The 9,892-nt window shown below is 49.0% G+C and overlaps 1 protein-coding gene across 2 annotated transcripts in view; it reads right to left on the reverse strand.

Moving 5' to 3' along the window:
* RABGAP1L (RAB GTPase activating protein 1 like) overlaps positions 1-7,070 on the reverse strand; it is a 298,612-nt gene extending 291,542 nt beyond the window's left edge. For both annotated transcript variants that reach the window (XM_033067687.1, XM_033067688.1), the window contains exon 1: positions 6,985-7,070. The gene's annotated coding sequence lies outside the window, so the exon portion shown is untranslated. The remainder of the gene's footprint in view (positions 1-6,984) is intronic.
* Positions 7,071-9,892: the final 2,822 nt, after the last annotated feature.

Genomic DNA, 9,892 nt, shown 5'->3' on the forward strand with positions numbered 1-9,892 from the left:
TTTTAGGATGGTATTAGGAAAAATCAACACTGGCGGCAGAAGGAAAGGTAAGGAAGAAGTGATCTCTGTGCCCAGTGGAAAAAGTCAGTTGTTAACAAAGTACATGGAAAAGGATGACATACATGTGCTTTTTTTGCCCCAGTTTTCACTAGCAAGGTCCACTCAGAAGCCTTACAGACCCCTGAACCCAGCAGCAGTCTGCTGGAGTAAGAAGTTCGCTCCAAAAGAGAAAGATGAAGTTTGGAAGCACTTCAGCACTGGTTACAATCTATGTTCACCCAGATGGGCTACATCTAAGAATCCTGAGGGGGCTGGTCAGTGTAGCTGAGATACCACACTCTACCACTTTTTGAAAGGCCGTGAGACTGGTAGAGGTTCCTTCTGACTGGAAAAAAGATAAATATCACAACCAATTTCAAGAGCAAGGAGGAGGATTCAGGCAACTACAGATCAGCCAGTTTAACCTAAGTTCATGAGAGAATTACAGAGCAAATCCTCCTGGAAGGCATCCCTCTGCTCAAGAAGCACAAGAAGATGACAGGGAATAGCTAGCATGGATTCACCAAGGACAACTGATGCCTGATGAACACAAGAGCTTACTGCAAGGAGACAATGGGCTTAGCAGATGATGGAAGAGCACTGAAGGCCATTAACAACAGTCTTCCACAGTATCACAGTATACAGCCAAACTGGTTAGACAGGCATGAAGTAAGCCATGAGGTGTTTGGGAATTCGTCTGGACTGCTGAGTTGAAAGAACAGTCACCAGGTGTACCAAACAGTATCCAGGCAGTTGCAGTCACATCCCCTGGGGATCACCACTGAAACCAGCAGTACCATCCGATGTCTTTATCAGTCATCTAGATAAAGGGACAGGCGGCATCCTCAGTAAGTTTCCAATGGCACCAAAGTGGGAGGAGGGACCAGGACAGGCTGGAGAAAGGCACTAGCAATACCTTGTGAAGTTCAATGAAGGTAAACACTGGGTCCTTATCAAAGACAGAACAACCTCCTGTGACAAGACAGGTTGAACACAAACTAGATAAAAAGTGACTTTTTTAGAAAAGTATTTGGAGATGCCAGCAGATAAAATTTTGAAAACAAATCACCAGTACATCCTCATAGCAAAGGTAGCCGAGCACAGCACGGGCTGTTTGCAAGAGTTCAGGCAGCAGGTCCAGGGAAGGATCCCTGCTCAGCACCTGTGAGACAGTGTTTGCAGTTGCAGCCAGGTTTGGGCTCCCCAGTGCAGGACTCACACAGACACTCTGGAGCATATCCAGAGGCCAAGCTGGCCAGATGGCAGGAGCACATGGTGTACAAGAGGCTGATGGAACTAAGTTTGTGCAATCTGGTCAAGAAAAGAGCTCTAAAGAATCCTTATGAGTGTCAGCTCTCTAATGAAAGGGTGCAGAAGAGAGAGCTGGACTCTTGTGGATGATGGACACTGACATGTTAAGAGGCAACAGACACAAGATAGAAAGTAAATTTCAACTAGTTTAAATGGAGGGAGGAAAGAAAAAAATCACTGAGTGCACTCAAATGCGGAAATAGATTACCGAGAAAGGTGCTAAAGGCTGAACAATCTCATCTAATTTACTCCTACTTTAATATATGCAGGGAGCTGCATTAGATGACCTCCAGAAGCCCCTTCTAACTTAAATGACTCTGTTTTAATAATGTACTATTTGACCTGCCAATTATTCTACATTAGAAACTTTCCTTCAGCAGGTTTTGCATCAGGTTTATTACTTTTAATCATGTATTTCAAAATTCCAGTTCTTCTGTACATACAGTAAGCCTACATCCAGTGTTGTACACAGAAATGTACATATCTCTTATCTTTTTACCCTTAGAACATCTTCCCTTTGTACTTCTGTGTTTCTCCCACAAGCAGGGAACGTTTCCAGCATCAGAAAAATTTTTCACTTTTAAGCTTACTTGGTCTTAAAAAACCCACATCTTCTTTGATACCCTGGATTCATCATACAGGGATAACAAGAGTATGAAAGCCAAGGGCTGTGACCCATCTCACTTTGTGGCAAAAGCTACTTTTTCCCTCTGTCCACTTAAAAACATTAGAAAGACAGTTGTCCCTGCTACTCTTTCCAAAAAGTAAGAAATACTCCATGGAAAGACACAACCTAACAGAAGTTTTCCACAAGGGCTTTACTCACCTTTCAGAGCAATCAACTAACTTATTAAACAGATTTTGGAACTCCATTTATGGATTTATGTTCTGTTTACAGTCACACGAAACACACTAGTTTGTTAGCTTCACAAAGTCCCCTCTGGGAACACTCCTGACAGTAAATTTAAATAAACACCTTAAAAGCCACAGAGGTTTTCTAATAATCTACACATTGGTTTTGTTTCTCTGTAAAGTTAAAAATATAGGAAAAAGGTGAAATAAGTAGAGTAATTTCACGACTATAAGGCGCATCCTTTTGACTAAAATTTTCCCTGGAACCCGGAAGTGCGCCTTATAGTCCGGTGCGCCTTATCTGATCTACAAAGTTCAAAAAAATTGCCTACCCGGAAGTGCGAGCTGTGAGCCACGGGGGGAGCCGGCAGGGCCATGGCTGCCAGGTGGAGGTGGGGCGGAGCAGGGGCGGGCACGCCCCGGCCCTGTGGAGGCGGAGCCGCCCCTCCAGAGGCACACCCCGGCCCTGTGGAGGCGGAGCCGCCCCTACACAGGCACGCCCCAGCCCCGTGCAGGCGGAGCTGTCCCTCCAGAGGCACACCTCGGCCCCGTGCAGGCGGGATGGCCCCTCTAGAAGCACCCTCCGGCCCCGTGGAGGTGGAGCCGCCCCTCCACAGGCACCCCCCGGCCCCGTGGAGGCGGAGCCGCCCCTCCACAGGCACCCACCGGCCCCGTGGAGGCAGAGCCGTCCCTCTAGAGGCACCCCCCGGCCCCGTGCAAGCGGGACGACCCCTCTAGAAGCACCCCCCGGCCCCGTGGAGGTGGAGCCGCCCCTCCACAGGCACCCACCAGCCCCGTGGAGGTGGAGCCGCCCCTCCACAGGCACCCTCCAGCCCCGTGGAGGCAGAGCCGTCCCTCCAGAGGCACCCCCCGGCCCCGTGGAGGTGGAGCCGCCCCTCCACAGGCACCCTCCAGCCCCGTGGAGGCAGAGCCGTCCCTCCAGAGGCACCCCCCAGCCCCGTGGAGGCGGAGCCGCCCCTCCACAGGCACCCACCGGCCCCGTGGAGGCGGAGCCGTCCCTCCACAGGCACCCACCGGCCCCGTGGAGGCGGAGCCACCCCTCCACAGGCACCCACCGGCCCTGTGGAGGCGGAGCCGTCCCTCCAGAGGCACCCCCCGGCCCCGTGCAAGCAGGACGACCCCTCCACAAGCAGCCCCCGGCCCCGTGGAGGTGGAGCCGCCCCTCCACAGGCACCCCCTGGCCCCGTGGAGGCGGCACGGCCCCTACAGAGGCACGCCCGGGCCTCGTGGAGGCGGAGCCGTCCCTCCAGAGGCACACCTCGGCCCCGTGCAGGCGGGATGGCCCCTCCACAGGCACCCTCCAGCCCCGTGGAGGCGGAGCCGTCCCTCCACAGGCACCCACCGGCCCCGTGGAGGCGGAGCCGCCCCTCCACAGGCACGCCCGGGCCCCGTGGAGGCGGAGCCGTCCTTCCCGAGGCACCCTCCAGCCCCGTGCAAGCGGGACGGCCCCTCCAGAGACACGCCCGGGCCCTGTGCAGGCGAAGCCGCGCGTCCAGAGGCACCCCCCGGCCCCGTGCAGGCGGAGCCGCCCCTCCACAGGCACCCACCGGCCCCGTGGAGGCGGAGCCGCCCCTCCACAGGCACCCCCTGGCCCCGTGGAGGCGGAGCCGCCCCTCCACAGGCACCCACCGGCCCCGTGCAGGCAGCACGGAGGGGCGGCGGCCATAGCCCGGCCCCGGAGCGGCAGCACGGAGGGGCGGTGGCCATAGCCCGGCCCCGGAGAGGCAGCACGGAGGGGTGGCGGCCATGCCCCGGCCCCGCCGGATGAAGGCGGGCCTGGGGCCCCGCGGCACCGCCCCTGCCAGGTACAGGCGGGCCCGGGGGCCAATGACTGCCGGGTTGAGGCGGGGCCTCGGCCAGCAACCGCGCGGAGGGAGCTGGGGGCGGAGCCTCGCTGCAAAAAAAAAGTGCGCCCTATAGTCCGGTGCGCCTTATCTGATCTACAAAGTTGCGAATTTTGCCAACTCCCGGCGGGTGCGCCTTATAGTCCGGTGCGCCTTATGGTCGTGAAATTACTGTAATTTTCAAACACGTCAGTCTTTGTTTATGGACTAGGACTCCATCAAAGAAGAAAGAATCCCTTCAGCAATCCAAGTTACAATACTGGCTCCTTCAACAGGTTCACAGTATAACAGATTAAGGCTGAGACTGGAACAAACTGCCAAAAGTATGAATGCCAAAAAACACGTCTTATCAAAATATACTTGAAAAATTTAACCCTCACTAAAAGGACACCTCCAGGAAGCTCATGTTGAATTCTCACTAATTTTAACACATTTTAATTCTCACTTAGTTGGTCAAGATTAAAATTAATGGGGAGAAGATGATAATTATTACAGGAATGATCCGTGTAGCTGGTGGCCCAAAAAAGAAACCTTCCATGGTGCATTTCCACACATTTTTGCGTCTTTTTTGTTAAAAACGCCTTTTTTTTTACCAAGATCAGGAGTGCCAAGCAAACCTATCAGTTCATTGGGTGCATAAAATGAGTATAATCCCATGACAAATTAATCTAGACTAGAAATCAGATAGTGTAATTACTAAGGTCAGTCAAGTTTGAAATAGCCTTCCTATTACAGCAGAGGTAATAGCAAAACACAACTAATTATTTTTAAATTAGAGCCGCCACCTTACTATCATTGCTACTTTCACCACAAGTAGCTGAAGTCAATCAAACCCACAATGTAGCTTCTTCTAGCAGCACTGACTTCTGCCATTAACTTACTGACCATAAAGCCAGGTCCCAGCTAAGGACCCACACAACACCTGTGTCTGTTTCACTCTCTCCCCTACCAACACTTGACTTCCTCCTCCAGACCGAGCCAATGTCCACATGGCCAGGCAAGAGAGCTGGGTCAGGAAGTTATTGTCATCACAGTACCACAGGGAACAAAAAAAAAGAAGAACTAGAAGCACATATCTACATATTTTTAACCAGATTAGTTCTTTTTACTCACTTCCTGGCTGCAGAAGTCCCTTTGATGAGAGAAGGGAAGGAGTAGCCACAACTCAGACTGTCTTGAAATGCTACGGAGTACACCAGGAAAACAAAAGAGCCACATTATAAACTTGATCTTCTTGCAATCCCCTTACTAACACCACCAAATCTTAATCTGTGAATCACTTTTTAAAGGACTGAATAATACTGTTAACCAAGCAATACCAACACTGTAACCATTTTAAAGCAAACACTGCAGAGCAGTTTTTACAGTTCTTACATGTACAGCCAAGCTGTTCACAGTCCCAGAATCCTTTCAGAAAAAAGCATGATCTCCTACCTCTACCTAAAACAGAAAGTAGTGGAAGACTCCATCACTTACTGAGTTCTGGGGTTCGGCAGCTGGTGCTGGCTCCCCTCCGGACACTCACTGGCATCATTATTACAACATTGGAGTCAATTTGCACTTAGTGTAACTGTATTTGTAGTCTTTTCAAATTTAAACTACAAAGTAAGTTATTAGTCATATAATTATTACCATTTAACCCACATAAACAGAGTTAGCTACAATCCTCCTTAAAACTTAGGCAGAGGCATAATTTGCAGAACCAACCTTATAGGCCCAGTAAATCTTCATACAATCTGGAGCCAGGTTGGTCTGACAGGCAGTTGGGATTTGGCCTGTATATAAAGGTTTGGTTAAATAAAGTCACAGTACCTTTTCTGCATGTAAAGGGATAACAATATATTGCCTGCACGGTCAACAAGATGTCTCTCCAGAAAATGAAAGCACACCTGCCTTTCTGAAAGTTTTAGCTGAAAAACAATGCGGTTGTCAGACTAGAGCTCAACAGTGAGAGAGACAAGCAATGCTTTCCTAAGACGTTATTTCTTAACTGTCACTAGATTTTTCTCTGTTTTAAGAGCTGACATTTTTAATCCTTTTTCCCCCTCTCAGGCATACACTGGATGGATACATACACGCACACAACTGGGAAATGTGGTAGGATATGACATATTCAGAGCACTACCAAACCTAGCAGTCTTAGCAACACAGCTTTAAGAGAGTGACAGCAGGAGCAAAGTACACACGACACTGCAGGAACTTATACACGAGGAGAGTCACCAAGTCCATTTCGCTCACTGCCGTACCTGCTTCAGATAGTATCACCAGGTTTTCAAGTACTTTTATCTAAAGACAAGAATTTTTGTACCAGCTCATGGGTCAGGAGAGAGTGGAAGAGGGCTTAAAAATAAAACAAACCACTAGAAATAAAACAAACCATCAGGAAAAAAAAAAAAAAAAAAAAAAAGGAACGCCACCCCAAAACAAAACACAACGTAGACGTAGATGAATCCGACGCACGCAGAAGGCACAGATTTAGGACAGCAGTTTGCTAGTGTGGGCTCTTGGGAAGGTGACTTCACTTTTCCCGCGGAGGAGGCAAGGAGATGAACGTTTCCACAGCGCTGTCGCTTTCCTGACCATGAAAACAACTTCATTTTTTAAATCCTGCGCTGTGCTCGAACTCCTCCCGGAGCGCCACTGCCCAGGAAACTCCACATACACAGACAAACACCGAACAACACGAACCAGCGGAACCATTACCCCGCGCCCCCGCCGCTCTGAGGGCCCGCGGCCAGCGGAGGAGCCACCTCAGGTCACTGGGCACTATCGCCCGTCACACGAGGCGGGCCGACGGCTCCCCCTCCTCCTGCGCCCGCTCTCCTGAGGAAGCAGCGACCTCCCCGCCTGCGCCCTTCACGACACCCGCTCCGCTCGCCCCGGCGGGTCAGGCCGGGGCAGAGTCCCGATCTCTTACCGGTGCAGCCGGGCCGTCCTCCCCGCGCTGCCGCTGCCTCCGCCTCCAGCCCGGCGGGGCCGCGCAGCCGCCTCAGGCCCGGGACAGCGTAGCCCACATTCCGGCGGCGAGAGGGCGGGCGGGTGCGCGCGCACGGCTGACACGGCGTGAGGGCGGGCGTGAAGGAGGGTTGGCGTCCGCCGTCAGCCGAGACAGCTGCGCTGGGAGCCCGGGGCGGGGGGTGCGAGAGACCCCGCGGTCGGCCCGGCCTGCCCTGCTGTCGGTGTTGAATTCGTGTGCGGCCCCCCTCTGGAACACGGAATTATAGAATGGTTTGCGTTGGAAGGGGCCTTAAAGACCATGTCATTCCACCCTCCTGCCATGGACAGGGACGTTCCACTAGACCGGCTTCTTCCAAGCCCTGTCCAGCCTGGCCTTGAACACTTCCAGGAATGGGGCAACCACAGCTTCTCTGGGCAACCTGTGGCAGGGCCTCCCCACCCTTACAGGGAAAAATTTATTTGTAATATCTAATCCAACCCTGCTCTCCTGTGGTAAGCAATTCTGTGTCTTGGAACTACATGGTTTTATAAATCAATTCTCCCTGTAAGTTCCCTTCAGGTAATGAAAGGCCACACCGGGGTCACACCAAAGCCTTCTGTTTTCCAGGCTGAACAATCCCAACTCTCTCAGCCTTTCCACACAGCAGAAGTGCTCCATCCCCTCTGATCATCCTGGTGCCTGACAGGTCTATGTCCTTCCTGTGCCGGGACGCTAGAGCTGGAGGTTACTGGGGTCTCACCTGAACAGAGGGGCAGAGTCCTCCCCTCTGCTGCTGCCCACCCTAATTTGGATATATGCTTCTCTCCCACCTGCCAGAAAGCATCTGGCAGGCACTGAAACATCTCAAAATCCTCACCCACAACTGAAGGACAATGGAAGCAACCTATAAATCATAGTGCTCTTTAGAAAAAACAAGTTAAGTTTGCCTTCAGATTTTGTACCCCAAGTTTTGTACACTTTGGTCTCGCCAAGTGGTAGATTGTGTTTGCTTATAGGCAGTGTTTTGGTGTGGTTAAACAAATATTTAAAAAGTAAATATCTATGCTTAATTAAATATCACCATTGTTTATGTTTAGATATGTTTAAATTAGCACAGTTTGTCTTGTTAGATTGTGTGTGAAACAAATTACATTTAAATTAACCACAGCATCTATACAGCTTGTTCTCCCCATTTCAGATGTGGTTCAGCAAAATCTTAAGGAATGTTAGATCACAGGCTTCAATAAAACAACTTCAGCATAAAAGCCAGTGGCTTGTGTCCTATTGCCCCTGGGACAGCCAGACTGCCCATGTGGGCATTTATTTTAGGCTGTTTTCTTGTCACTGAGGTCGAGAGATCGGTTTGTTACATGGTCTTTTTTGAGCTGAACTGTCATAAAAAACCTGTCTCAAAGCTGACAAGGCAAGCGGGCAAAGGAGAGCGTTTCACACACACACACACACTACAAAAAAATAAAAATACTAGGACTCTCTGGCCAGCTTCCCATTTAAGAATTGCTACTATTCGTCTATAAATGGTGTGAATTAAATTGCATTCAGATTACTTTTATCACACCACGGGTTCAGATAAACCACAAAAGCATAGGGAAAGCAGAAGAATTCGAAGAGACGAGGAAAATTATTTTATTGACTATTACACTAGAGAAATAATAAGAAGAAAGTATCCCTGGCACTGTACCCAGGCACTGCACACTGGTGTGTCAATGTGGGTAATAAACAGGAGGAACTGAAAGTCATTATATTCCTAACCACAATTATGAATAAACGGTCATAACTGGTTATTGGAAATGGAGAGTTTGTTCAGAAAGCCTAGGTAGGAAAAAAGAGACATAAGGTACACAATCAGTGACAGTATTTGGATAAATACAAAAGGAAAAGAACAGCTGTAACCAGATGATTTAGAGGGGAATAGTCCAAATCCAAAACACAGCCCCACAAAAGCCACTATGAAGAGAATTAATTCTACCATCCAAACCCACTAACATACAAACAAATGATCAAGCTAAACTACAGAAAGAAACTATTTAAGATGCTTACAAAGATTGTCTGCAATTTTACATAACACATTTAGAAAAATGGTTAAGTAATCTGAACACTGTTAGCAATTCCCTTCAAGAACTCAGAAAAGATACTGAGGTTCCACGAGACCAGCAAAAAGCAAACAGTGCCTACCCTAAAGCAGAAAATTATAGTTGGAGGCCAATTAGCTTTATTTATATCAGACAAATTAGTGGAAGAATAAGCAAATTATTGGTAATTATTAAGTAATGCTTTGTCTGATAAGATTAATAACAGCAGTAACATCTCAAAACCAAATTAGGAATCTTCACTGCAGCAAGGCTTCTGACAATATATCAGCTAATGCTCTCCTAAGCGGGATCAAGTAGCATTGGCTACATGAAACTTGGTTGAAATGCTTAGAAAATGGCACTCAAAGGTATTATCAAGTTGTTTACAGTTAGTCTTCCAGAAGTTTCCATCCCAAGATCTGAACTACTTCTGTGAGGGAACAGGATAGGGAATATTCTTATCATATTTGTGGAGGATATCCTACCCAAGTGAGTGTGATATATGCTATAAAGTAATTCGTGTTTTATGAAAGATGAATCATGTTTGTATAAATAAAGAGTGTATTAAAGTAACTTTAGGAACACTGAGCCACAGCGAGGAGAAAAGATTGCTTCATAGAATTCCAGCACTGCAGCCGCTAACAAAACCGCAATTAGCAAGTTAATAGAACCAGCCCCAACAGAGGTGACTCGTTATGAGGCAGTCCAGGAAACTCCCCAGCCCTGAGCACTCAATAAGTATCATCAATCAAGATAACCAGGGTCTTCAGGAAAATCTACATTTCAATACCCAGTTC

The sequence above is a fragment of the Catharus ustulatus genome, chromosome 9 (genome assembly GCF_009819885.2).
Source record: "Catharus ustulatus isolate bCatUst1 chromosome 9, bCatUst1.pri.v2, whole genome shotgun sequence".
Taxonomy (NCBI): Eukaryota; Metazoa; Chordata; class Aves; order Passeriformes; family Turdidae; genus Catharus; species Catharus ustulatus.